The sequence below is a fragment of the Pseudophryne corroboree genome, chromosome 3, assembly GCF_028390025.1.
Source record: "Pseudophryne corroboree isolate aPseCor3 chromosome 3, aPseCor3.hap2, whole genome shotgun sequence".
Classification (NCBI taxonomy): Eukaryota; Metazoa; Chordata; class Amphibia; order Anura; family Myobatrachidae; genus Pseudophryne; species Pseudophryne corroboree.
Window position 1 is genome coordinate 331,844,411 of NC_086446.1, and position 21,070 is coordinate 331,865,480.

General features: G+C 32.7%; 18 non-coding genes across 18 annotated transcripts; all 18 read left to right on the forward strand.

Annotated features, from left to right (window-relative positions):
- Window positions 1–83: 83 nt before the first annotated feature.
- Window positions 84–155, forward strand: TRNAP-AGG (transfer RNA proline (anticodon AGG)). The gene has a single exon. It is a non-coding gene; the product is annotated as a tRNA-Pro (tRNA).
- Window positions 156–1,003: 848 nt separating this feature from the next.
- Window positions 1,004–1,075, forward strand: TRNAP-AGG (transfer RNA proline (anticodon AGG)). The gene has a single exon. It is a non-coding gene; the product is annotated as a tRNA-Pro (tRNA).
- Window positions 1,076–2,842: 1,767 nt separating this feature from the next.
- On the forward strand, window positions 2,843–2,914 carry TRNAP-AGG (transfer RNA proline (anticodon AGG)). The gene has a single exon. It is a non-coding gene; the product is annotated as a tRNA-Pro (tRNA).
- Window positions 2,915–4,681: 1,767 nt separating this feature from the next.
- TRNAP-AGG (transfer RNA proline (anticodon AGG)) lies at window positions 4,682–4,753 on the forward strand. Its single transcript has one exon. It is a non-coding gene; the product is annotated as a tRNA-Pro (tRNA).
- An 848-nt stretch (window positions 4,754–5,601) lies between these two features.
- Window positions 5,602–5,673, forward strand: TRNAP-AGG (transfer RNA proline (anticodon AGG)). The gene has a single exon. It is a non-coding gene; the product is annotated as a tRNA-Pro (tRNA).
- Window positions 5,674–6,521: 848 nt separating this feature from the next.
- On the forward strand, window positions 6,522–6,593 carry TRNAP-AGG (transfer RNA proline (anticodon AGG)). The gene has a single exon. It is a non-coding gene; the product is annotated as a tRNA-Pro (tRNA).
- Window positions 6,594–7,442: 849 nt separating this feature from the next.
- On the forward strand, window positions 7,443–7,514 carry TRNAP-AGG (transfer RNA proline (anticodon AGG)). Its single transcript has one exon. It is a non-coding gene; the product is annotated as a tRNA-Pro (tRNA).
- A 1,211-nt stretch (window positions 7,515–8,725) lies between these two features.
- TRNAP-AGG (transfer RNA proline (anticodon AGG)) lies at window positions 8,726–8,797 on the forward strand. Its single transcript has one exon. It is a non-coding gene; the product is annotated as a tRNA-Pro (tRNA).
- An 847-nt stretch (window positions 8,798–9,644) lies between these two features.
- TRNAP-AGG (transfer RNA proline (anticodon AGG)) lies at window positions 9,645–9,716 on the forward strand. Its single transcript has one exon. It is a non-coding gene; the product is annotated as a tRNA-Pro (tRNA).
- A 2,126-nt stretch (window positions 9,717–11,842) lies between these two features.
- On the forward strand, window positions 11,843–11,914 carry TRNAP-AGG (transfer RNA proline (anticodon AGG)). Its single transcript has one exon. It is a non-coding gene; the product is annotated as a tRNA-Pro (tRNA).
- An 846-nt stretch (window positions 11,915–12,760) lies between these two features.
- TRNAP-AGG (transfer RNA proline (anticodon AGG)) lies at window positions 12,761–12,833 on the forward strand. Its single transcript has one exon. It is a non-coding gene; the product is annotated as a tRNA-Pro (tRNA).
- Window positions 12,834–13,682: 849 nt separating this feature from the next.
- On the forward strand, window positions 13,683–13,754 carry TRNAP-AGG (transfer RNA proline (anticodon AGG)). Its single transcript has one exon. It is a non-coding gene; the product is annotated as a tRNA-Pro (tRNA).
- A 1,212-nt stretch (window positions 13,755–14,966) lies between these two features.
- On the forward strand, window positions 14,967–15,038 carry TRNAP-AGG (transfer RNA proline (anticodon AGG)). The gene has a single exon. It is a non-coding gene; the product is annotated as a tRNA-Pro (tRNA).
- An 844-nt stretch (window positions 15,039–15,882) lies between these two features.
- On the forward strand, window positions 15,883–15,954 carry TRNAP-AGG (transfer RNA proline (anticodon AGG)). Its single transcript has one exon. It is a non-coding gene; the product is annotated as a tRNA-Pro (tRNA).
- Window positions 15,955–17,166: 1,212 nt separating this feature from the next.
- Window positions 17,167–17,238, forward strand: TRNAP-AGG (transfer RNA proline (anticodon AGG)). Its single transcript has one exon. It is a non-coding gene; the product is annotated as a tRNA-Pro (tRNA).
- An 846-nt stretch (window positions 17,239–18,084) lies between these two features.
- Window positions 18,085–18,157, forward strand: TRNAP-AGG (transfer RNA proline (anticodon AGG)). The gene has a single exon. It is a non-coding gene; the product is annotated as a tRNA-Pro (tRNA).
- An 849-nt stretch (window positions 18,158–19,006) lies between these two features.
- On the forward strand, window positions 19,007–19,078 carry TRNAP-AGG (transfer RNA proline (anticodon AGG)). The gene has a single exon. It is a non-coding gene; the product is annotated as a tRNA-Pro (tRNA).
- A 1,211-nt stretch (window positions 19,079–20,289) lies between these two features.
- Window positions 20,290–20,361, forward strand: TRNAP-AGG (transfer RNA proline (anticodon AGG)). Its single transcript has one exon. It is a non-coding gene; the product is annotated as a tRNA-Pro (tRNA).
- Window positions 20,362–21,070: the final 709 nt, after the last annotated feature.

The following is a 21,070-nucleotide window of genomic DNA, read 5'->3' on the forward strand; positions in this document are numbered from 1 at the left end:
ATAGTATTTTAAAATACTTACTAATGTATTCCAACAGTTTCACTTCCAATTTCATTAGTATACATGAAAATGCATGAACAGTTGGCTCGTTGTTCTAGGGGTATGATTCTCGCTTAGGGTGCGAGAGGTCCCGGGTTCAAATCCCGGACGAGCCCATCTTCTTAGGTTCTTTTAAATCCCATGGTTCCATTATCTGATTGATGTCAAAAGCATCAAGTGAATTTTGCTTTTGAAAATCCATCAAAAAATATATACTTATGCATATTTAGTAAACTGTCAACCATTTGGTGGTATATTGGGTATACTGTAGATTCCATTTTGTCTAAGTAATCTTGAGTGGCTACAAAGAAGTCTCATTTTGACAAATTAAAAACTGTCAAAATGAAATTACAGGTTTTTCTCTTACCTTGCTTTTTTCTAAGAAACAATGAGTGGCTTAAAAGATTAGGCTCTTTTTGACAAACAAAAAGGTCAACAATTAATTGCAGGTTTTTGTTTTTTTCTTTCTTCTTGGTCTGTATGCATAAGTTGCACACAGTATGAGACAAGTCTTAGGTTCCAACTATCAGAAAAGTTCAAACTCTATAGGAACCCCTAAATCTTGGCACTGAACTTTCCAAATATGCATACTTGGACAAAAATTTACCTTAAGGAAACATTTTAGCTATGCTACCAATACATTTTTAAATTGTTATGGTATTTTTAAAATGTAACATCTTTTTTTCCAGCTTATTGTATTTTTTTATTAAATAATTTGAGTTTTACTTTAAAAATGGTAAAATCTGAATAAGAAATTATTTAGCTTGTGGCTTGTTGGTCTGGGTGTATGATTTTTGCTTTGGGTGGAAAAGGCCCCAGGTTCATATCCTGGATTAGACTGTTTTCTCAGGTTCTTTAAAAGTGCTTAGTTCTATTATCTGATAGTATTTTAAAATACTTACTAATGTATTCCAACAGTTTCACTTCCAATTTCATTAGTATACATGAAAATGCATGAACAGTTGGCTCGTTGGTCTAGGGGTATGATTCTCGCTTAGGGTGCGAGAGGTCCCGGGTTCAAATCCCGGACGAGCCCATCTTCTCAGGTTCTTTTAAATCCCATGGTTCCATTATCTGATTGATGTCAAAAGCATCAAGTGAATTTTGCTTTTGAAAATCCATCAAAAAATATATACTTATGCATATTTAGTGAACTGTCAACCATTTGGTGGTATATTGGGTATACTGTAGATTCCATTTTGTCTAAGTAATCTTGAGTGGCATCAAAGAAGTCTCACTTTGACAAATTAAAAACTGTCAAAATGAAATTACAGGTTTTTCTCTTACCTTGCTTTTTTCTAAGAAACAATGAGTGGCTTAAAAGAATAGGCTCTTTTTTTACAAACAAAAAGGTCAACAATTAATTGCAGGTTTTTGTTTTTTTCTTTCTTCTTGGTCTGTATGCATAAGTTGCACACAGTATGAGACAAGTCTTAGGTTCCAACTATCAGAAAAGTTCAAACTCTATAGGAACCCCTAAATCTTGGCACTGAACTTTCCAAATATGCATACTTGGACAAAAATTTACCTTAAGGAAACATTTTAGCTATGCTACCAATACATTTTTAAATTGTTATGGTATTTTTAGAATGTAACATCTTTTTTCCTGCTTATTGCATTTTTTTATTACATAATTTGAGTTTTACTTTAAAAATGGTAAAATCTGAATAAGAAATTATTTAGCTTGTGGCTTGTTGGTCTGGGTGTATGATTTTTGCTTTGGGTGGAAAAGGCCCCAGGTTTATATCCTGGATGAGCCTGTTTCCTCAGGTACTTTAAAAGTGCTTAGTTCTATTATCTGATAGTATTTTAAAATACTTACTAATGTATTCCAACAGTTTCACTTCCAATTTCATTAGTATACATGAAAATGCATGAACAGTTGGCTAGTTGTTCTAGGGGTATGATTCTCGCTTAGGGTGCGAGAGGTCCCGGGTTCAAATCCCGGACGAGCCCATCTTCTCAGGTTCTTTTAAATCCCATGGTTCCATTATCTGATTGATGTCAAAAGCATCAAGTGAATTTTGCTTTTGAAAATCCATCAAAAAATATATACTTATGCATATTTAGTAAACTGTCAACCATTTGGTGGTATATTGGGTATACTGTAGATTCCATTTTGTCTAAGTAATCTTGAGTGGCTTCAAAGAAGTCTCATTTTGACAAATTAAAAACTGTCAAAATGAAATTACAGGTTTTTCTCTTACCTTGCTTTTTTCTAAGAAACAATGAGTGGCTTAAAAGAATAGGCTCTTTTTGACAAACAAAAAGGTCAACAATTAATTGCAGGTTTTTGTTTTTTTCATTCTTCTTGGTCTGTATGCATAAGTTGCACACAGTATGAGACAAGTCTTAGGTTCCAACTATCAGAAAAGTTAAAACTCTATAGGAGCCCCTAAATCTTGGCACTGAACTTTCCAAATATGCATACTTGGACAAAAATTTACCTTAAGGAAACATTTTAGCTATGCTACCAATACATTTTTAAATTGTTATGGTATTTTTAAAATGTAACATCTTTTTTTTCAGCTTATTGCATTTTTTATTACATAATTTGAGTTTTACTTTAAAAATTGTAAAATCTGAATAAGAAATTATTTAGCTTGTGGCTTGTTGGTCTGGGTGTATGTTTTTTGCTTTGGGTGGAAAAGGCCCCAGGTTCATATCCTGGATTAGACTGTTTTCTCAGGTTCTTTAAAAGTGCTTAGTTCTATTATCTGATAGTATTTTAAAATACTTACTAATGTATTCCAACAGTTTCACTTCCAATTTCATTAGTATACATGAAAATGCATGAACAGTTGGCTCGTTGGTCTAGGGGTATGATTCTCGCTTAGGGTGCGAGAGGTCCCGGGTTCAAACACCGGACGAGCCTATCTTCTCAGTTTCTTTTAAATCCCATGGTTCCATTATCTGATTGATGTCAAAAGCATCAAGTGAATTTTGCTTTTGAAAATCCATCAAAAAATATATACTTATGCATATTTAGTGAACTGTCAACCATTTGGTGGTATATTGGGTATACTGTAGATTCCATTTTGTCTAAGTAATCTTGAGTGGCATCAAAGAAGTCTCACTTTGACAAATTAAAAACTGTCAAAATGAAATTACAGGTTTTTCTCTTACCTTGCTTTTTTCTAAGAAACAATGAGTGGCTTAAAAGAATAGGCTCTTTTTTTACAAACAAAAAGGTCAACAATTAATTGCAGGTTTTTGTTTTTTTCTTTCTTCTTGGTCTGTATGCATAAGTTGCACACAGTATGAGACAAGTCTTAGGTTCCAACTATCAGAAAAGTTCAAACTCTATAGGAACCCCTAAATCTTGGCACTGAACTTTCCAAATATGCATACTTGGACAAAAATTTACCTTAAGGAAACATTTTAGCTATGCTACCAATACATTTTTAAATTGTTATGGTATTTTTAGAATGTAACATCTTTTTTCCTGCTTATTGCATTTTTTTATTACATAATTTGAGTTTTACTTTAAAAATGGTAAAATCTGAATAAGAAATTATTTAGCTTGTGGCTTGTTGGTCTGGGTGTATGATTTTTGCTTTGGGTGGAAAAGGCCCCAGGTTTATATCCTGGATGAGCCTGTTTCCTCAGGTACTTTAAAAGTGCTTAGTTCTATTATCTGATAGTATTTTAAAATACTTACTAATGTATTCCAACAGTTTCACTTCCAATTTCATTAGTATACATGAAAATGCATGAACAGTTGGCTAGTTGTTCTAGGGGTATGATTCTCGCTTAGGGTGCGAGAGGTCCCGGGTTCAAATCCCGGACGAGCCCATCTTCTCAGGTTCTTTTAAATCCCATGGTTCCATTATCTGATTGATGTCAAAAGCATCAAGTGAATTTTGCTTTTGAAAATCCATCAAAAAATATATACTTATGCATATTTAGTAAACTGTCAACCATTTGGTGGTATATTGGGTATACTGTAGATTCCATTTTGTCTAAGTAATCTTGAGTGGCTTCAAAGAAGTCTCATTTTGACAAATTAAAAACTGTCAAAATGAAATTACAGGTTTTTCTCTTACCTTGCTTTTTTCTAAGAAACAATGAGTGGCTTAAAAGAATAGGCTCTTTTTGACAAACAAAAAGGTCAACAATTAATTGCAGGTTTTTGTTTTTTTCATTCTTCTTGGTCTGTATGCATAAGTTGCACACAGTATGAGACAAGTCTTAGGTTCCAACTATCAGAAAAGTTAAAACTCTATAGGAGCCCCTAAATCTTGGCACTGAACTTTCCAAATATGCATACTTGGACAAAAATTTACCTTAAGGAAACATTTTAGCTATGCTACCAATACATTTTTAAATTGTTATGGTATTTTTAAAATGTAACATCTTTTTTTTCAGCTTATTGCATTTTTTATTACATAATTTGAGTTTTACTTTAAAAATTGTAAAATCTGAATAAGAAATTATTTAGCTTGTGGCTTGTTGGTCTGGGTGTATGTTTTTTGCTTTGGGTGGAAAAGGCCCCAGGTTCATATCCTGGATTAGACTGTTTTCTCAGGTTCTTTAAAAGTGCTTAGTTCTATTATCTGATAGTATTTTAAAATACTTACTAATGTATTCCAACAGTTTCACTTCCAATTTCATTAGTATACATGAAAATGCATGAACAGTTGGCTCGTTGGTCTAGGGGTATGATTCTCGCTTAGGGTGCGAGAGGTCCCGGGTTCAAACACCGGACGAGCCTATCTTCTCAGTTTCTTTTAAATCCCATGGTTCCATTATCTGATTGATGTCAAAAGCATCAAGTGAATTTTGCTTTTGAAAATCCATCAAAAAATATATACTTATGCATATTTAGTAAACTGTCAACCATTTGGTGGTATATTGGGTATACTGTAGATTCCATTTTGTCTAAGTAATCTTGAGTGGCTACAAAGAAGTCTCATTTTGACAAATTAAAAACTGTCAAAATGAAATTACAGGTTTTTCTCTTACCTTGCTTTTTTCTAAGAAACAATGAGTGGCTTAAAAGAATAGGCTCTTTTTGACAAACAAAAAGGTCAACAATTAATTGCAGGTTTTTGTTTTTTTCATTCTTCTTGGTCTGTATGCATAAGTTGCACACAGTATGAGACAAGTCTTAGGTTCCAACTATCAGAAAAGTTCAAACTCTATAGGAACCCCTAAATCTTGGCACTGAACTTTCCAAATATGCATACTTGGACAAAAATTTACCTTAAGGAAACATTTTAGCTATGCTACCAATACATTTTTAAATTGTTATGGTATTTTTAAAATGTAACATCTTTTTTTCCAGCTTATTGCATTTTTTTATTACATAATTTGAGTTTTACTTTAAAAATTGTAAAATCTGAATAAGAAATTATTTAGCTTGTGGCTTGTTGGTCTGGGTGTATGATTTTTGCTTTGGGTGGAAAAGGCCCCAGGTTCATATCCTGGATTAGACTGTTTTCTCAGGTTCTTTAAAAGTGCTTAGTTCTATTATCTGATAGTATTTTAAAATACTTACTAATGTATTCCAACAGTTTCACTTCCAATTTCATTAGTATACATGAAAATGCATGAACAGTTGGCTCGTTGTTCTAGGGGTATGATTCTCGCTTAGGGTGCGAGAGGTCCCGGGTTCAAATCCCGGACGAGCCCATCTTCTTAGGTTCTTTTAAATCCCATGGTTCCATTATCTGATTGATGTCAAAAGCATCAAGTGAATTTTGCTTTTGAAAATCCATCAAAAAATATATACTTATGCATATTTAGTAAACTGTCAACCATTTGGTGGTATATTGGGTATACTGTAGATTCCATTTTGTCTAAGTAATCTTGAGTGGCTACAAAGAAGTCTCATTTTGACAAATTAAAAACTGTCAAAATGAAATTACAGGTTTTTCTCTTACCTTGCTTTTTTCTAAGAAACAATGAGTGGCTTAAAAGATTAGGCTCTTTTTGACAAACAAAAAGGTCAACAATTAATTGCAGGTTTTTGTTTTTTTCTTTCTTCTTGGTCTGTATGCATAAGTTGCACACAGTATGAGACAAGTCTTAGGTTCCAACTATCAGAAAAGTTCAAACTCTATAGGAACCCCTAAATCTTGGCACTGAACTTTCCAAATATGCATACTTGGACAAAAATTTACCTTAAGGAAACATTTTAGCTATGCTACCAATACATTTTTAAATTGTTATGGTATTTTTAAAATGTAACATCTTTTTTTCCAGCTTATTGTATTTTTTTATTAAATAATTTGAGTTTTACTTTAAAAATGGTAAAATCTGAATAAGAAATTATTTAGCTTGTGGCTTGTTGGTCTGGGTGTATGATTTTTGCTTTGGGTGGAAAAGGCCCCAGGTTCATATCCTGGATTAGACTGTTTTCTCAGGTTCTTTAAAAGTGCTTAGTTCTATTATCTGATAGTATTTTAAAATACTTACTAATGTATTCCAACAGTTTCACTTCCAATTTCATTAGTATACATGAAAATGCATGAACAGTTGGCTCGTTGTTCTAGGGGTATGATTATCGCTTAGGGTGCGAGAGGTCCCGGGTTCAAATCCCGGACGAGCCCATCTTCTTAGGTTCTTTTAAATCCCATGGTTCCATTATCTGATTGATGTCAAAAGCATCAAGTGAATTTTGCTTTTGAAAATCCATCAAAAAATATATACTTATGCATATTTAGTAAACTGTCAACCATTTGGTGGTATATTGGGTATACTGTAGATTCCATTTTGTCTAAGTAATCTTGAGTGGCTACAAAGAAGTCTCACTTTGACAAATTAAAAACTGTCAAAATGAAATTACAGGTTTTTCTCTTACCTTGCTTTTTTCTAAGAAACAAAGAGTGGCTTAAAAGAATAGGCTCTTTTTGACAAACAAAAAGGTCAACAATTAATTGCAGGTTTTTGTTTTTTTTCATTCTTCTTGGTCTGTATGCATTTGTTGCACACAGTATGAGACAAGTCTTAGGTTCCAACTATCAGAAAAGTTAAAACTCTATAGGAACCCCTAAATCTTGGCACTGAACTTTCCAAATATGCATACTTGGACAAAAATTTACCTTAAGGAAACATTTTAGCTATGCTACCAATACATTTTTAAATTGTTATGGTATTTTTAAAATGTAACATCTTTTTTTCCAGCTTATTGCATTTTTTTATTAAATAATTTGAGTTTTACTTTAAAAATTGTAAAATCTGAATAAGAAATTATTTAGCTTGTGGCTTGTTGGTCTGGGTGTATGATTTTTGCTTAGGGTGGAAAAGGCCCCAGGTTCATATCCTGGATTAGACTATTTTCTCAGGTTCTTTAAAAGTGCTTAGTTCTATTATCTGATAGTATTTTAAAATACTTACTAATGTATTCCAACAGTTTCACTTCCAATTTCATTAGTATACATGAAAATGCATGAACAGTTGGCTCGTTGTTCTAAGGGTATGATTCTCGCTTAGGGTGCGAGAGGTCCCGGGTTCAAATCCCGGACGAGCCCATCTTCTCAGGTTCTTTTAAATCCCATGGTTCCATTATCTGATTGATGTCAAAAGCATCAAGTGAATTTTGCTTTTGAAAATCCATCAAAAAATATATACTTATGCATATTTAGTAAACTGTCAACCATTTGGTGGTATATTGGGTATACTGTAGATTCCATTTTGTCTAAGTAATCTTGAGTGGCTACAAAGAAGTCTCATTTTGACAAATTAAAAACTGTCAAAATGAAATTACAGGTTTTTCTCTTACCTTGCTTTTTTCTAAGAAACAATGAGTGGCTTAAAAGAATAGGCTCTTTTTGACAAACAAAAAGGTCAACAATTAATTGCAGGTTTTTGTTTTTTTTCTTTCTTCTTGGTCTGTATGCTTAAGTTGCACACAGTATGAGACAAGTCTTAGGTTCCAACTATCAGAAAAGTTCAAACTCTATAGTTTGCTTTTGAAAATCCATCAAAAAATATATACTTATGCATATTTAGTAAACTGTCAACCATTTGGTGGTATATTGGGTATACTGTAGATTCCATTTTGTCTAAGTAACCTTGAGTGGCTTCAAGAAGTCTCATTTTGACAAATAAAAAACTGTCAAAATGAAATTACAGGTTTTTCTCTTACCTTGCTTTTTTCTAAGAAACAATGAGTGGCTTAAAAGAATAGGCTCTTTTTGACAAACAAAAATGTCAACAATTATTTGCAGGTTTTTTTTTTCTTTCTTCTTGGTCTGTATGCTTAAGTTGCACACAGTATGAGACAAGTCTTAGGTTCCAACTATCAGAAAAGTTCAAACTCTATAGGAACCCCTAAATCTTGGCACTGAACTTTCCAAATATGCATACTTGGACAAAAATTTACATTAAGGAAACATTTTAGCTATGCTACCAATACATTTTTAAATTGTTATGGTATTTTTAAAATGTAACATCTTTTTTTCCTGCTTATTGCATTTTTTTATTACATAATTTGAGTTTTACTTTAAAAATGGTAAATTCTGAATAAGAAATTATTTAGCTTGTGGCTTGTTGGTCTGGGTGTATGATTTTTGCTTTGGGTGGAAAAGGCCGCAGGTTCATATCCTGGATTAGCCTGTTTTCTCAGGTTCTTTAAAAGTGCTTAGTTCTATTATCTGATAGTATTTTAAAATACTTACTAATGTATTCCAACAGTTTCACTTCCAATTTCATTAGTATACATGAAAATTCATGCACAGTTGGCTCGTTGGTCTAGGGATATGATTCTCGCTTAGGGTGCGAGAGGTCCCGGGTTCAAATCCCGGACGAGCCCATCTTCTCAGGTTCTTTTAAATCCCATGGTTCCATTATCTGATTGATGTTAAAAGCATCAAGTGAATTTTGCTTTTGAAAATCCATCAAAAATATATACTTATGCATATTTAGTAAACTGTCAACCATTTGGTGGTATATTGAGTATACTGTAGAATTCCATTTTGTCTAAGTAACCTTGAGTGGCTTCAAGAAGTCTCATTTTGACAAATAAAAAACTGTCAAAATGAAATTACAGGTTTTTCTCTTACCTTGCTTTTTTCTAAGAAACAATGAGTGGCTTAAAAGAATAGGCTCTTTTTGACAAGCAAAAAGGTCAACAATTAATTGCAGGTTTTTGTTTTTTTCTTTCTTCTTGGTCTGTATGCATAAGTTGCACACAGTATGAGACAAGTCTTAGGTTCCAACTATCAGAAAAGTTCAAACTCTATAGGAACCCCTAAATCTTGGCACTGAACTTTCCAAATATGCATACTTGGACAAAAATTTACCTTAAGGAAACATTTTAGCTATGCTACCAATACATTTTTAAGTTGTTATGGTATTTTTAAAATGTAACATCTTTTTTTCCTGCTTATTGCATTTTTTTATTACATAATTTGAGTTTTACTTTAAAAATGGTAAATTCTAAATAAGAAATTATTTAGCTTGTGGCTTGTTGGTCTGTGTGTATGATTTTTGCTTTGGGTGGAAAAGGCCCCAGGTTCATATCCTTTATGAGCCTGTTTTCTTAGGTCCTTTAAAAGTGCTTAGTTCTATTATCTGATAGTATTTTATAATACTTACTAATGTATTCCAACAGTTTCACTTCCAATTTCATTAGTATACATGAAAATGCATGAACAGTTGGCTCGTTGGTCTAGGGGTTTGATTCTCGCTTAGGGTGCGAGAGGTCCCGGGTTCAAATTCCGGACGAGCCCATCTTCTCCGGTTCCTTTAAATCCCATGGTTCCATTATCTGATTGATGTCAAAAGCATCAAGTGAATTTTGCTTTTGAAAATCCATCAAAAAATATATACTTATGCATATTTAGTAAACTGTCAACCATTTGGTGGTATATTGGGTATACTGTAGAATTCCATTTTGTCTAAGTAACCTTGAGTGGCTTCAAGAAGTCTCATTTTGACAAATTAAAAACTGTCAAAATGAAATTACAGGTTTTTCTCTTACCTTGCTTTTTTCTAAGAAACAATGAGTGGCTTAAAAGAATAGGCTCTTTTTGACAAGCAAAAAGGTCAACAATTAATGCAGGATTTTTTTTTTCTTCTTGGTCTGTATGCTTAAGTTGCACACAGTATGAGACAAGTCTTAGGTTCCAACTATCAGAAAAGTTAAAACTCTATAGGAACCCCTAAATCTTGGCACTGAACTTTCCAAATATCCATACTTTGACAAAAATTTACCTTAAGGAAACATTTTAGCTATGCTACCAATACATTTTTAAATTGTTATGGTATTTTTAAAATGTAACATCTTTTTTTCCAGCTTATTGCATTTTTTTATTAAATAATTTGAGTTTTACTTTAAAAATGGTAAAATCTGAATAAGAAATTATTTAGCTTGTGGCTTGTTGGTCTGGGTGTATGATTTTTGCTTTGGGTGGAAAAGGCCCCAGGTTCATATCCTGGATGAGCCTGTTTTCTTAGGTTCTTTAAAAGTGCTTAGTTCTATTATCTGATAGTATTTTAAAATACTTACTAATGTATTCCAACAGTTTCACTTCCAATTTCATTAGTATACATGAAAATGCATGAACAGTTGGCTCGTTGGTCTAGGGGTATGATTCTCGCTTAGGGTGCGAGAGGTCCCGGGTTAAAAATTCCAGACGAGCCCATCTTCTCCGGTTCCTTTAAATCCCATGGTTCCATTATCAGATTGATGTCAAAAGCATCAAGTGAATTTTGCTTTTGAAAATCCATAAAAAATATATACTTATGCATATTTAGTAAACTGTAAACCATTTGGTGGTATATTGGGTATACTGTAAATTCCATTTTGTCTAAGTAACCTTGAGTGGCTTCAAGAAGTCTCATTTTGACAAATTAAAAACTGTCAAAAAGAAATTACAGGATTTTCTCTTACCTTGATTTTTTCTAAGAAACAATGAGTGGCTTAAAAGAATAGGCTCTTTTTGACAAACAAAAAGGTCAACAATTAATTGCAGGTTTTTGTTTTTTTTCTTTGTTCTTGGTCTGTATGCTTAAGTTGCACACAGTATGAGACAAGTCTTAGGTTCCAACTATCAGAAAAGTTCAAACTCTATAGTTTGCTTTTGAAAATCCATCAAAAAATATATACTTATGCATATTTAGTAAACTGTCAACCATTTGGTGGTATATTGGGTATACTGTAGATTCCATTTTGTCTAAGTAACCTTGAGTGGCTTCAAGAAGTCTCATTTTGACAAATAAAAAACTGTCAAAATGAAATTACAGGTTTTTCTCTTACCTTGCTTTTTTCTAAGAAACAATGAGTGGCTTAAAAGAATAGGCTCTTTTTGACAAACAAAAAGGTCAACAATTAATTGCAGGTTTTTTTTTTTTTCTTTCTTCTTGGTCTGTATGCTTAAGTTACACACAGTATGAGACAAGTCTTAGGTTCCAACTATCAGAAAAGTTCAAACTCTATAGGAACCCCTAAATCTTGGCACTGAACTTTCCAAATATGCATACTTGGACAAAAATTTACATTAAGGAAACATTTTAGCTATGCTACCAATACATTTTTAAATTGTTATGGTATTTTTAAAATGTAACATCTTTTTTTCCTGCTTATTGCATTTTTTTATTACATAATTTGAGTTTTACTTTAAAAATGGTAAATTCTGAATAAGAAATTATTTAGCTTGTGGCTTGTTGGTCTGGGTGTATGATTTTTGCTTTGGGTGGAAAAGGCCGCAGGTTCATATCCTGGATTAGCCTGTTTTCTCAGGTTCTTTAAAAGTGCTTAGTTCTATTATCTGATAGTATTTTAAAATACTTACTAATGTATTCCAACAGTTTCACTTCCAATTTCATTAGTATACATGAAAATTCATGCACAGTTGGCTCGTTGGTCTAGGGATATGATTCTCGCTTAGGGTGCGAGAGGTCCCGGGTTCAAATCCCGGACGAGCCCATCTTCTCAGGTTCTTTTAAATCCCATGGTTCCATTATCTGATTGATGTTAAAAGCATCAAGTGAATTTTGCTTTTGAAAATCCATCAAAAATATATACTTATGCATATTTAGTAAACTGTCAACCATTTGGTGGTATATTGGGTATACTGTAGATTCCATTTTGTCTAAGTAATCTTGAGTGGCTTCAAAGAAGTCTCATTTTGACAAATTAAAAACTGTCAAAATGAAATTACAGGTTTTTCTCTTACCTTGCTTTTTTCTAAGAAACAATGAGTGGCTTAAAAGAATAGGCTCTTTTTGACAAACAAAAAGGTCAACAATTAATTGCAGGTTTTTTTTTTTTCTTTCTTCTTGGTCTGTATGCTTAAGTTGCACACAGTATGAGACAAGTCTTAGGTTCCAACTATCAGAAAAGTTCAAACTCTATAGGAACCCCTAAATCTTGGCACTGAACTTTCCAAATATGCATACTTGGACAAAAATTTACCTTAAGGAAACATTTTAGCTATGCTACCAATACATTTTTAAATTGTTATGGTATTTTTAAAATGTAACATCTTTTTTTCCAGCTTATTGCATTTTTTTATTACATAATTTGAGTTTTACTTTAAAAATGGTAAAATCTGAATAAGAAATTATTTAGCTTGTGGCTTGTTGGTCTGGGTGTATGATTTTTGCTTTGGGTGGAAAAGGCCCCAGGTTCATATCCTGGATGAGCCTGTTTTCTTAGGTTCTTTAAAAGTGCTTAGTTCTATTATCGGATAGTATTTTAAAATACTTACTAATGTATTCCTACAGTTTCACTTCCAATATCATTAGTATACATGAAAATGCATGAATAGTTGGCTCGTTGGTCTAGGGGTATGATTCTCGCTTAGGGTGCGAGAGGTCCCGGGTTAAAAATCCCGGACGAGCCCATCTTCTCCGGTTCCTTTAAATCCCATGGTTCCATTATCTGATTGATGTCAAAAGCATCAAGTGAATTTTGCTTTTGAAAATCCATCAAAAAATATATACTTATGCATATTTAGTAAACTGTCAACCATTTGGTGGTATATTGAGTATACTGTAGAATTCCATTTTGTCTAAGTAACCTTGAGTGGCTTCAAGAAGTCTCATTTTGACAAATAAAAAACTGTCAAAATGAAATTACAGGTTTTTCTCTTACCTTGCTTTTTTCTAAGAAACAATGAGTGGCTTAAAAGAATAGGCTCTTTTTGACAAGCAAAAAGGTCAACAATTAATTGCAGGTTTTTGTTTTTTTTCTTTCTTCTTGGTCTGTATGCTTAAGTTGCACACAGTATGAGACAAGTCTTAGGTTCCAACTATCAGAAAAGTTCAAACTGTATAGGAACCCCTAAATCTTGGCACTGAACTTTCCAAATATGCATACTTGGACAAAAATTTACCTTAAGGAAACATTTTAGCTATGCTACCAATACATTTTTAAATTGTTATGGTATTTTTAAAATGTAACATCTTTTTTTCCAGCTTATTGCATTTTTTTATTAAATAATTTGAGTTTTACTTTAAAAATGGTAAAATCTGAATAAGAAATTATTTAGCTTGTGGCTTGTTGGTCTGGGTGTATGATTTTTGCTTTGGGTGGAAAAGGCCGCAGGTTCATATCCTGGATGAGCCTGTTTTCTCAGGTTCTTTAAAAGTGCTTAGTTCTATTATCTGATAGTATTTTAAAATACTTACTAATGTATTCCAACAGTTTCACTTCCAATTTCATTAGTATACATGAAAATGCATGAACAGTTGGCTCGTTGGTCTAGGGGTATGATTCTCGCTTAGGGTGCGAGAGATCCCGGTTTCAAATCCCGGACGAGCCCATCTTCTCAGGTTCTTTTAAATCCCATGGTTCCATTATCTGATTGATGTCAAAAGCATCAAGTGAATTTTGCTTTTGAAAATCCATCAAAAAATATATACTTATGCATATTTAGTAAACTGTCAACCATTTGGTGGTATATTGGGTATACTGTAGATTCCATTTTGTCTAAGTAATCTTGAGTGGCTTCAAAGAAGTCTCATTTTGACAAATTAAAAACTGTCAAAAAGGAAATTACAGGTTTTTCTCTTACCTTGCTTTTTTCTAAGAAACAATGAGTGGCTTAAAAGAATAGGCTCTTTTTGACAAACAAAAAGGTCAACAATTAATTGCAGGTTTTTGTTTTTTTCTTTCTTCTTGGTCTGTATGCTTAAGTTGCACACAGTATGAGACAAGTCTTAGGTTCCAACTATCAGAAAAGTTCAAACTCTATAGTTTGCTTTTGAAAATCCATCAAAAAATATATACTTATGCATATTTAGTAAACTGTCAACCATTTGGTGGTATATTGGGTATACTGTAGATTCCATTTTGTCTAAGTAACCTTGAGTGGCTTCAAGAAGTCTCATTTTGACAAATAAAAAAGTGTCAAAATGAAATTACAGGTTTTTCTCTTACCTTGCTTTTTTCTAAGAAACAATGAGTGGCTTAAAAGAATAGGCTCTTTTTGACAAACAAAAAGGTCAACAATTAATTGCAGGTTTTTTTTTTTCTTTCTTCTTGGTCTGTATGCTTAAGTTGCACACAGTATGAGACAAGTCTTAGGTTCCAACTATCAGAAAAGTTCAAACTCTATAGGAACCCCTAAATCTTGGCACTGAACTTTCCAAATATGCATACTTGGACAAAAATTTACATTAAGGAAACATTTTAGCTATGCTACCAATACATTTTTAAATTGTTATGGTATTTTTAAAATGTAACATCTTTTTTTCCTGCTTATTGCATTTTTTTATTACATAATTTGAGTTTTACTTTAAAAATGGTAAATTCTGAATAAGAAATTATTTAGCTTGTGGCTTGTTGGTCTGGGTGTATGATTTTTGCTTTGGGTGGAAAAGGCCGCAGGTTCATATCCTGGATTAGCCTGTTTTCTCAGGTTCTTTAAAAGTGCTTAGTTCTATTATCTGATAGTATTTTAAAATACTTACTAATGTATTCCAACAGTTTTGCTTCCAATTTCATTAGTATACATGAAAATTCATGCACAGTTGGCTCGTTGGTCTAGGGATATGATTCTCGCTTAGGGTGCGAGAGGTCCCGGGTTCAAATCCCGGACGAGCCCATCTTCTCAGGTTCTTTTAAATCCCATGGTTCCATTATCTGATTGATGTTAAAAGCATCAAGTGAATTTTGCTTTTGAAAATCCATCAAAAATATATACTTATGCATATTTAGTAAACTGTCAACCATTTGGTGGTATATTGGGTATACTGTAGATTCCATTTTGTCTAAGTAATCTTGAGTGGCTTCAAAGAAGTCTCATTTTGACAAATTAAAAACTGTCAAAATGAAATTACAGGTTTTTCTCTTACCTTGCTTTTTTCTAAGAAACAATGAGTGGCTTAAAAGAATAGGCTCTTTTTGACAAACAAAAAGGTCAACAATTAATTGCAGGTTTTTTTTTTCTTTCTTCTTGGTCTGTATGCTTAAGTTGCACACAGTATGAGACAAGTCTTAGGTTCCAACTATCAGAAAAGTTCAAACTGTATAGGAACCCCTAAATCTTGGCACTGAACTTTCCAAATATGCATACTTGGACAAAAATTTACCTTAAGGAAACATTTTAGCTATGCTACCAATACATTTTTAAATTGTTATGGTATTTTTAAAATGTAACATCTTTTTTTCCAGCTTATTGCATTTTTTTATTAAATAATTTGAGTTTTACTTTAAAAATGGTAAAATCTGAATAAGAAATTATTTAGCTTGTGGCTTGTTGGTCTGGGTGTATGATTTTTGCTTTGGGTGGAAAAGGCCGCAGGTTCATATCCTGGATGAGCCTGTTTTCTCAGGTTCTTTAAAAGTGCTTAGTTCTATTATCTGATAGTATTTTAAAATACTTACTAATGTATTCCAACAGTTTCACTTCCAATTTCATTAGTATACATGAAAATGCATGAACAGTTGGCTCGTTGGTCTAGGGGTATGATTCTCGCTTAGGGTGCGAGAGATCCCGGTTTCAAATCCCGGACGAGCCCATCTTCTCAGGTTCTTTTAAATCCCATGGTTCCATTATCTGATTGATGTCAAAAGCATCAAGTGAATTTTGCTTTTGAAAATCCATCAAAAAATATATACTTATGCATATTTAGTAAACTGTCAACCATTTGGTGGTATATTGGGTATACTGTAGATTCCATTTTGTCTAAGTAATCTTGAGTGGCTTCAAAGAAGTCTCATTTTGACAAATTAAAAACTGTCAAAAAGGAAATTACAGGTTTTTCTCTTACCTTGCTTTTTTCTAAGAAACAATGAGTGGCTTAAAAGAATAGGCTCTTTTTGACAAACAAAAAGGTCAACAATTAATTGCAGGTTTTTGTTTTTTTCTTTCTTCTTGGTCTGTATGCTTAAGTTGCACACAGTATGAGACAAGTCTTAGGTTCCAACTATCAGAAAAGTTCAAACTCTATAGTTTGCTTTTGAAAATCCATCAAAAAATATATACTTATGCATATTTAGTAAACTGTCAACCATTTGGTGGTATATTGGGTATACTGTAGATTCCATTTTGTCTAAGTAACCTTGAGTGGCTTCAAGAAGTCTCATTTTGACAAATAAAAAAGTGTCAAAATGAAATTACAGGTTTTTCTCTTACCTTGCTTTTTTCTAAGAAACAATGAGTGGCTTAAAAGAATAGGCTCTTTTTGACAAACAAAAAGGTCAACAATTAATTGCAGGTTTTTTTTTTTCTTTCTTCTTGGTCTGTATGCTTAAGTTGCACACAGTATGAGACAAGTCTTAGGTTCCAACTATCAGAAAAGTTCAAACTCTATAGGAACCCCTAAATCTTGGCACTGAACTTTCCAAATATGCATACTTGGACAAAAATTTACATTAAGGAAACATTTTAGCTATGCTACCAATACATTTTTAAATTGTTATGGTATTTTTAAAATGTAACATCTTTTTTTCCTGCTTATTGCATTTTTTTATTACATAATTTGAGTTTTACTTTAAAAATGGTAAATTCTGAATAAGAAATTATTTAGCTTGTGGCTTGTTGGTCTGGGTGTATGATTTTTGCTTTGGGTGGAAAAGGCCGCAGGTTCATATCCTGGATTAGCCTGTTTTCTCAGGTTCTTTAAAAGTGCTTAGTTCTATTATCTGATAGTATTTTAAAATACTTACTAATGTATTCCAACAGTTTCGCTTCCAATTTCATTAGTATACATGAAAATTCATGCACAGTTGGCTCGTTGGTCTAGGGATATGATTCTCGCTTAGGGTGCGAGAGGTCCCGGGTTCAAATCCCGGACGAGCCCATCTTCTCAGGTTCTTTTAAATCCCATGGTTCCATTATCTGATTGATGTTAAAAGCATCAAGTGAATTTTGCTTTTGAAAATCCATCAAAAATATATACTTATGCATATTTAGTAAACTGTCAACCATTTGGTGGTATATTGGGTATACTGTAGATTCCATTTTGTCTAAGTAATCTTGAGTGGCTTCAAAGAAGTCTCATTTTGACAAATTAAAAACTGTCAAAATGAAATTACAGGTTTTTCTCTTACCTTGCTTTTTTCTAAGAAACAATGAGTGGCTTAAAAGAATAGGCTCTTTTTGACAAACAAAAAGGTCAACAATTAATTGCAGGTTTTTTTTTTTTCTTTCTTCTTGGTCTGTATGCTTAAGTTGCACACAGTATGAGACAAGTCTTAGGTTCCAACTATCAGAAAAGTTCAAACTCTATAGGAACCCCTAAATCTTGGCACTGAACTTTCCAAATATGCATACTTGGACAAAAATTTACCTTAAGGAAACATTTTAGCTATGCTACCAATACATTTTTAAATTGTTATGGTATTTTTAAAATGTAACATCTTTTTTTCCAGCTTATTGCATTTTTTTATTACATAATTTGAGTTTTACTTTAAAAATGGTAAAATCTGAATAAGAAATTATTTAGCTTGTGGCTTGTTGGTCTGGGTGTATGATTTTTGCTTTGGGTGGAAAAGGCCCCAGGTTCATATCCTGGATGAGCCTGTTTTCTTAGGTTCTTTAAAAGTGCTTAGTTCTATTATCGGATAGTATTTTAAAATACTTACTAATGTATTCCTACAGTTTCACTTCCAATATCATTAGTATACATGAAAATGCATAATTAGTTGGCTCGTTGGTCTAGGGGTATGATTCTCGCTTAGGGTGCGAGAGGTCCCGGGTTAAAAATCCCGGACGAGCCCATCTTCTCCGGTTCCTTTAAATCCCATGGTTCCATTATCTGATTGATGTCAAAAGCATCAAGTGAATTTTGCTTTTGAAAATCCATCAAAAAATATATACTTATGCATATTTAGTAAACTGTCAACCATTTGGTGGTATATTGAGTATACTGTAGAATTCCATTTTGTCTAAGTAACCTTGAGTGGCTTCAAGAAGTCTCATTTTGACAAATAAAAAACTGTCAAAATGAAATTACAGGTTTTTCTCTTACCTTGCTTTTTTCTAAGAAACAATGAGTGGCTTAAAAGAATAGGCTCTTTTTGACAAGCAAAAAGGTCAACAATTAATTGCAGGTTTTTGTTTTTTTTCTTTCTTCTTGGTCTGTATGCTTAAGTTGCACACAGTATGAGACAAGTCTTAGGTTCCAACTATCAGAAAAGTTCAAACTGTATAGGAACCCCTAAATCTTGGCACTGAACTTTCCAAATATGCATACTTGGACAAAAATTTACCTTAAGGAAACATTTTAGCTATGCTACCAATACATTTTTAAATTGTTATGGTATTTTTAAAATGTAACATCTTTTTTTCCAGCTTATTGCATTTTTTTATTAAATAATTTGAGTTTTACTTTAAAAATGGTAAAATCTGAATAAGAAATTATTTAGCTTGTGGCTTGTTGGTCTGGGTGTATGATTTTTGCTTTGGGTGGAAAAGGCCGCAGGTTCATATCCTGGATGAGCCTGTTTTCTCAGGTTCTTTAAAAGTGCTTAGTTCTATTATCTGATAGTATTTTAAAATACTTACTAATGTATTCCAACAGTTTCACTTCCAATTTCATTAGTATACATGAAAATGCATGAACAGTTGGCTCGTTGGTCTAGGGGTATGATTCTCGCTTAGGGTGCGAGAGATCCCGGTTTCAAATCCCGGACGAGCCCATCTTCTCAGGTTCTTTTAAATCCCATGGTTCCATTATCTGATTGATGTCAAAAGCATCAAGTGAATTTTGCTTTTGAAAATCCATCAAAAAATATATACTTATGCATATTTAGTAAACTGTCAACCATTTGGTGGTATATTGGGTATACTGTAGATTCCATTTTGTCTAAGTAATCTTGAGTGGCTTCAAAGAAGTCTCATTTTGACAAATTAAAAACTGTCAAAAAGGAAATTACAGGTTTTTCTCTTACCTTGCTTTTTTCTAAGAAACAATGAGTGGCTTAAAAGAATAGGCTCTTTTTGACAAACAAAAAGGTCAACAATTAATTGCAGGTTTTTGTTTTTTTCTTTCTTCTTGGTCTGTATGCTTAAGTTGCACACAGTATGAGACAAGTCTTAGGTTCCAACTATCAGAAAAGTTCAAACTCTATAGTTTGCTTTTGAAAATCCATCAAAAAATATATACTTATGCATATTTAGTAAACTGTCAACCATTTGGTGGTATATTGGGTATACTGTAGATTCCATTTTGTCTAAGTAACCTTGAGTGGCTTCAAGAAGTCTCATTTTGACAAATAAAAAAGTGTCAAAATGAAATTACAGGTTTTTCTCTTACCTTGCTTTTTTCTAAGAAACAATGAGTGGCTTAAAAGAATAGGCTCTTTTTGACAAACAAAAAGGTCAACAATTAATTGCAGGTTTTTTTTTTCTTTCTTCTTGGTCTGTATGCTTAAGTTGCACACAGTATGAGACAAGTCTTAGGTTCCAACTATCAGAAAAGTTCAAACTCTATAGGAACCCCTAAATCTTGGCACTGAACTTTCCAAATATGCATACTTGGACAAAAATTTACATTAAGGAAACATTTTAGCTATGCTACCAATACATTTTTAAATTGTTATGGTATTTTTAAAATGTAACATCTTTTTTTCCTGCTTATTGCATTTTTTTATTACATAATTTGAGTTTTACTTTAAAAATGGTAAATTCTGAATAAGAAATTATTTAGCTTGTGGCTTGTTGGTCTGGGTGTATGATTTTTGCTTTGGGTGGAAAAGGCCGCAGGTTCATATCCTGGATTAGCCTGTTTTCTCAGGTTCTTTAAAAGTGCTTAGTTCTATTATCTGATAGTATTTTAAAATACTTACTAATGTATTCCAACAGTTTCGCTTCCAATTTCATTAGTATACATGAAAATTCATGCACAGTTGGCTCGTTGGTCTAGGGATATGATTCTCGCTTAGGGTGCGAGAGGTCCCGGGTTCAAATCCCGGACGAGCCCATCTTCTCAGGTTCTTTTAAATCCCATGGTTCCATTATCTGATTGATGTTAAAAGCATCAAGTGAATTTTGCTTTTGAAAATCCATCAAAAATATATACTTATGCATATTTAGTAAACTGTCAACCATTTGGTGGTATATTGGGTATACTGTAGATTCCATTTTGTCTAAGTAATCTTGAGTGGCTTCAAAGAAGTCTCATTTTGACAAATTAAAAACTGTCAAAATGAAATTACAGGTTTTTCTCTTACCTTGCTTTTTTCTAAGAAACAATGAGTGGCTTAAAAGAATAGGCTCTTTTTGACAAACAAAAAGGTCAACAATTAATTGCAGGTTTTTTTTTTTCTTTCTTCTTGGTCTGTATGCTTAAGTTGCACACAGTATGAGACAAGTCTTAGGTTCCAACTATCAGAAAAGTTCAAACTGTATAGGAACCCCTAAATCTTGGCACTGAACTTTCCAAATATGCATACTTGGACAAAAATTTACCTTAAGGAAACATTTTAGCTATGCTACCAATACATTTTTAAATTGTTATGGTATTTTTAAAATGTAACATCTTTTTTTCCAGCTTATTGCATTTTTTTATTAAATAATTTGAGTTTTACTTTAAAAATGGTAAAATCTGAATAAGAAATTATTTAGCTTGTGGCTTGTTGGTCTGGGTGTATGATTTTTGCTTTGGGTGGAAAAGGCCGCAGGTTCATATC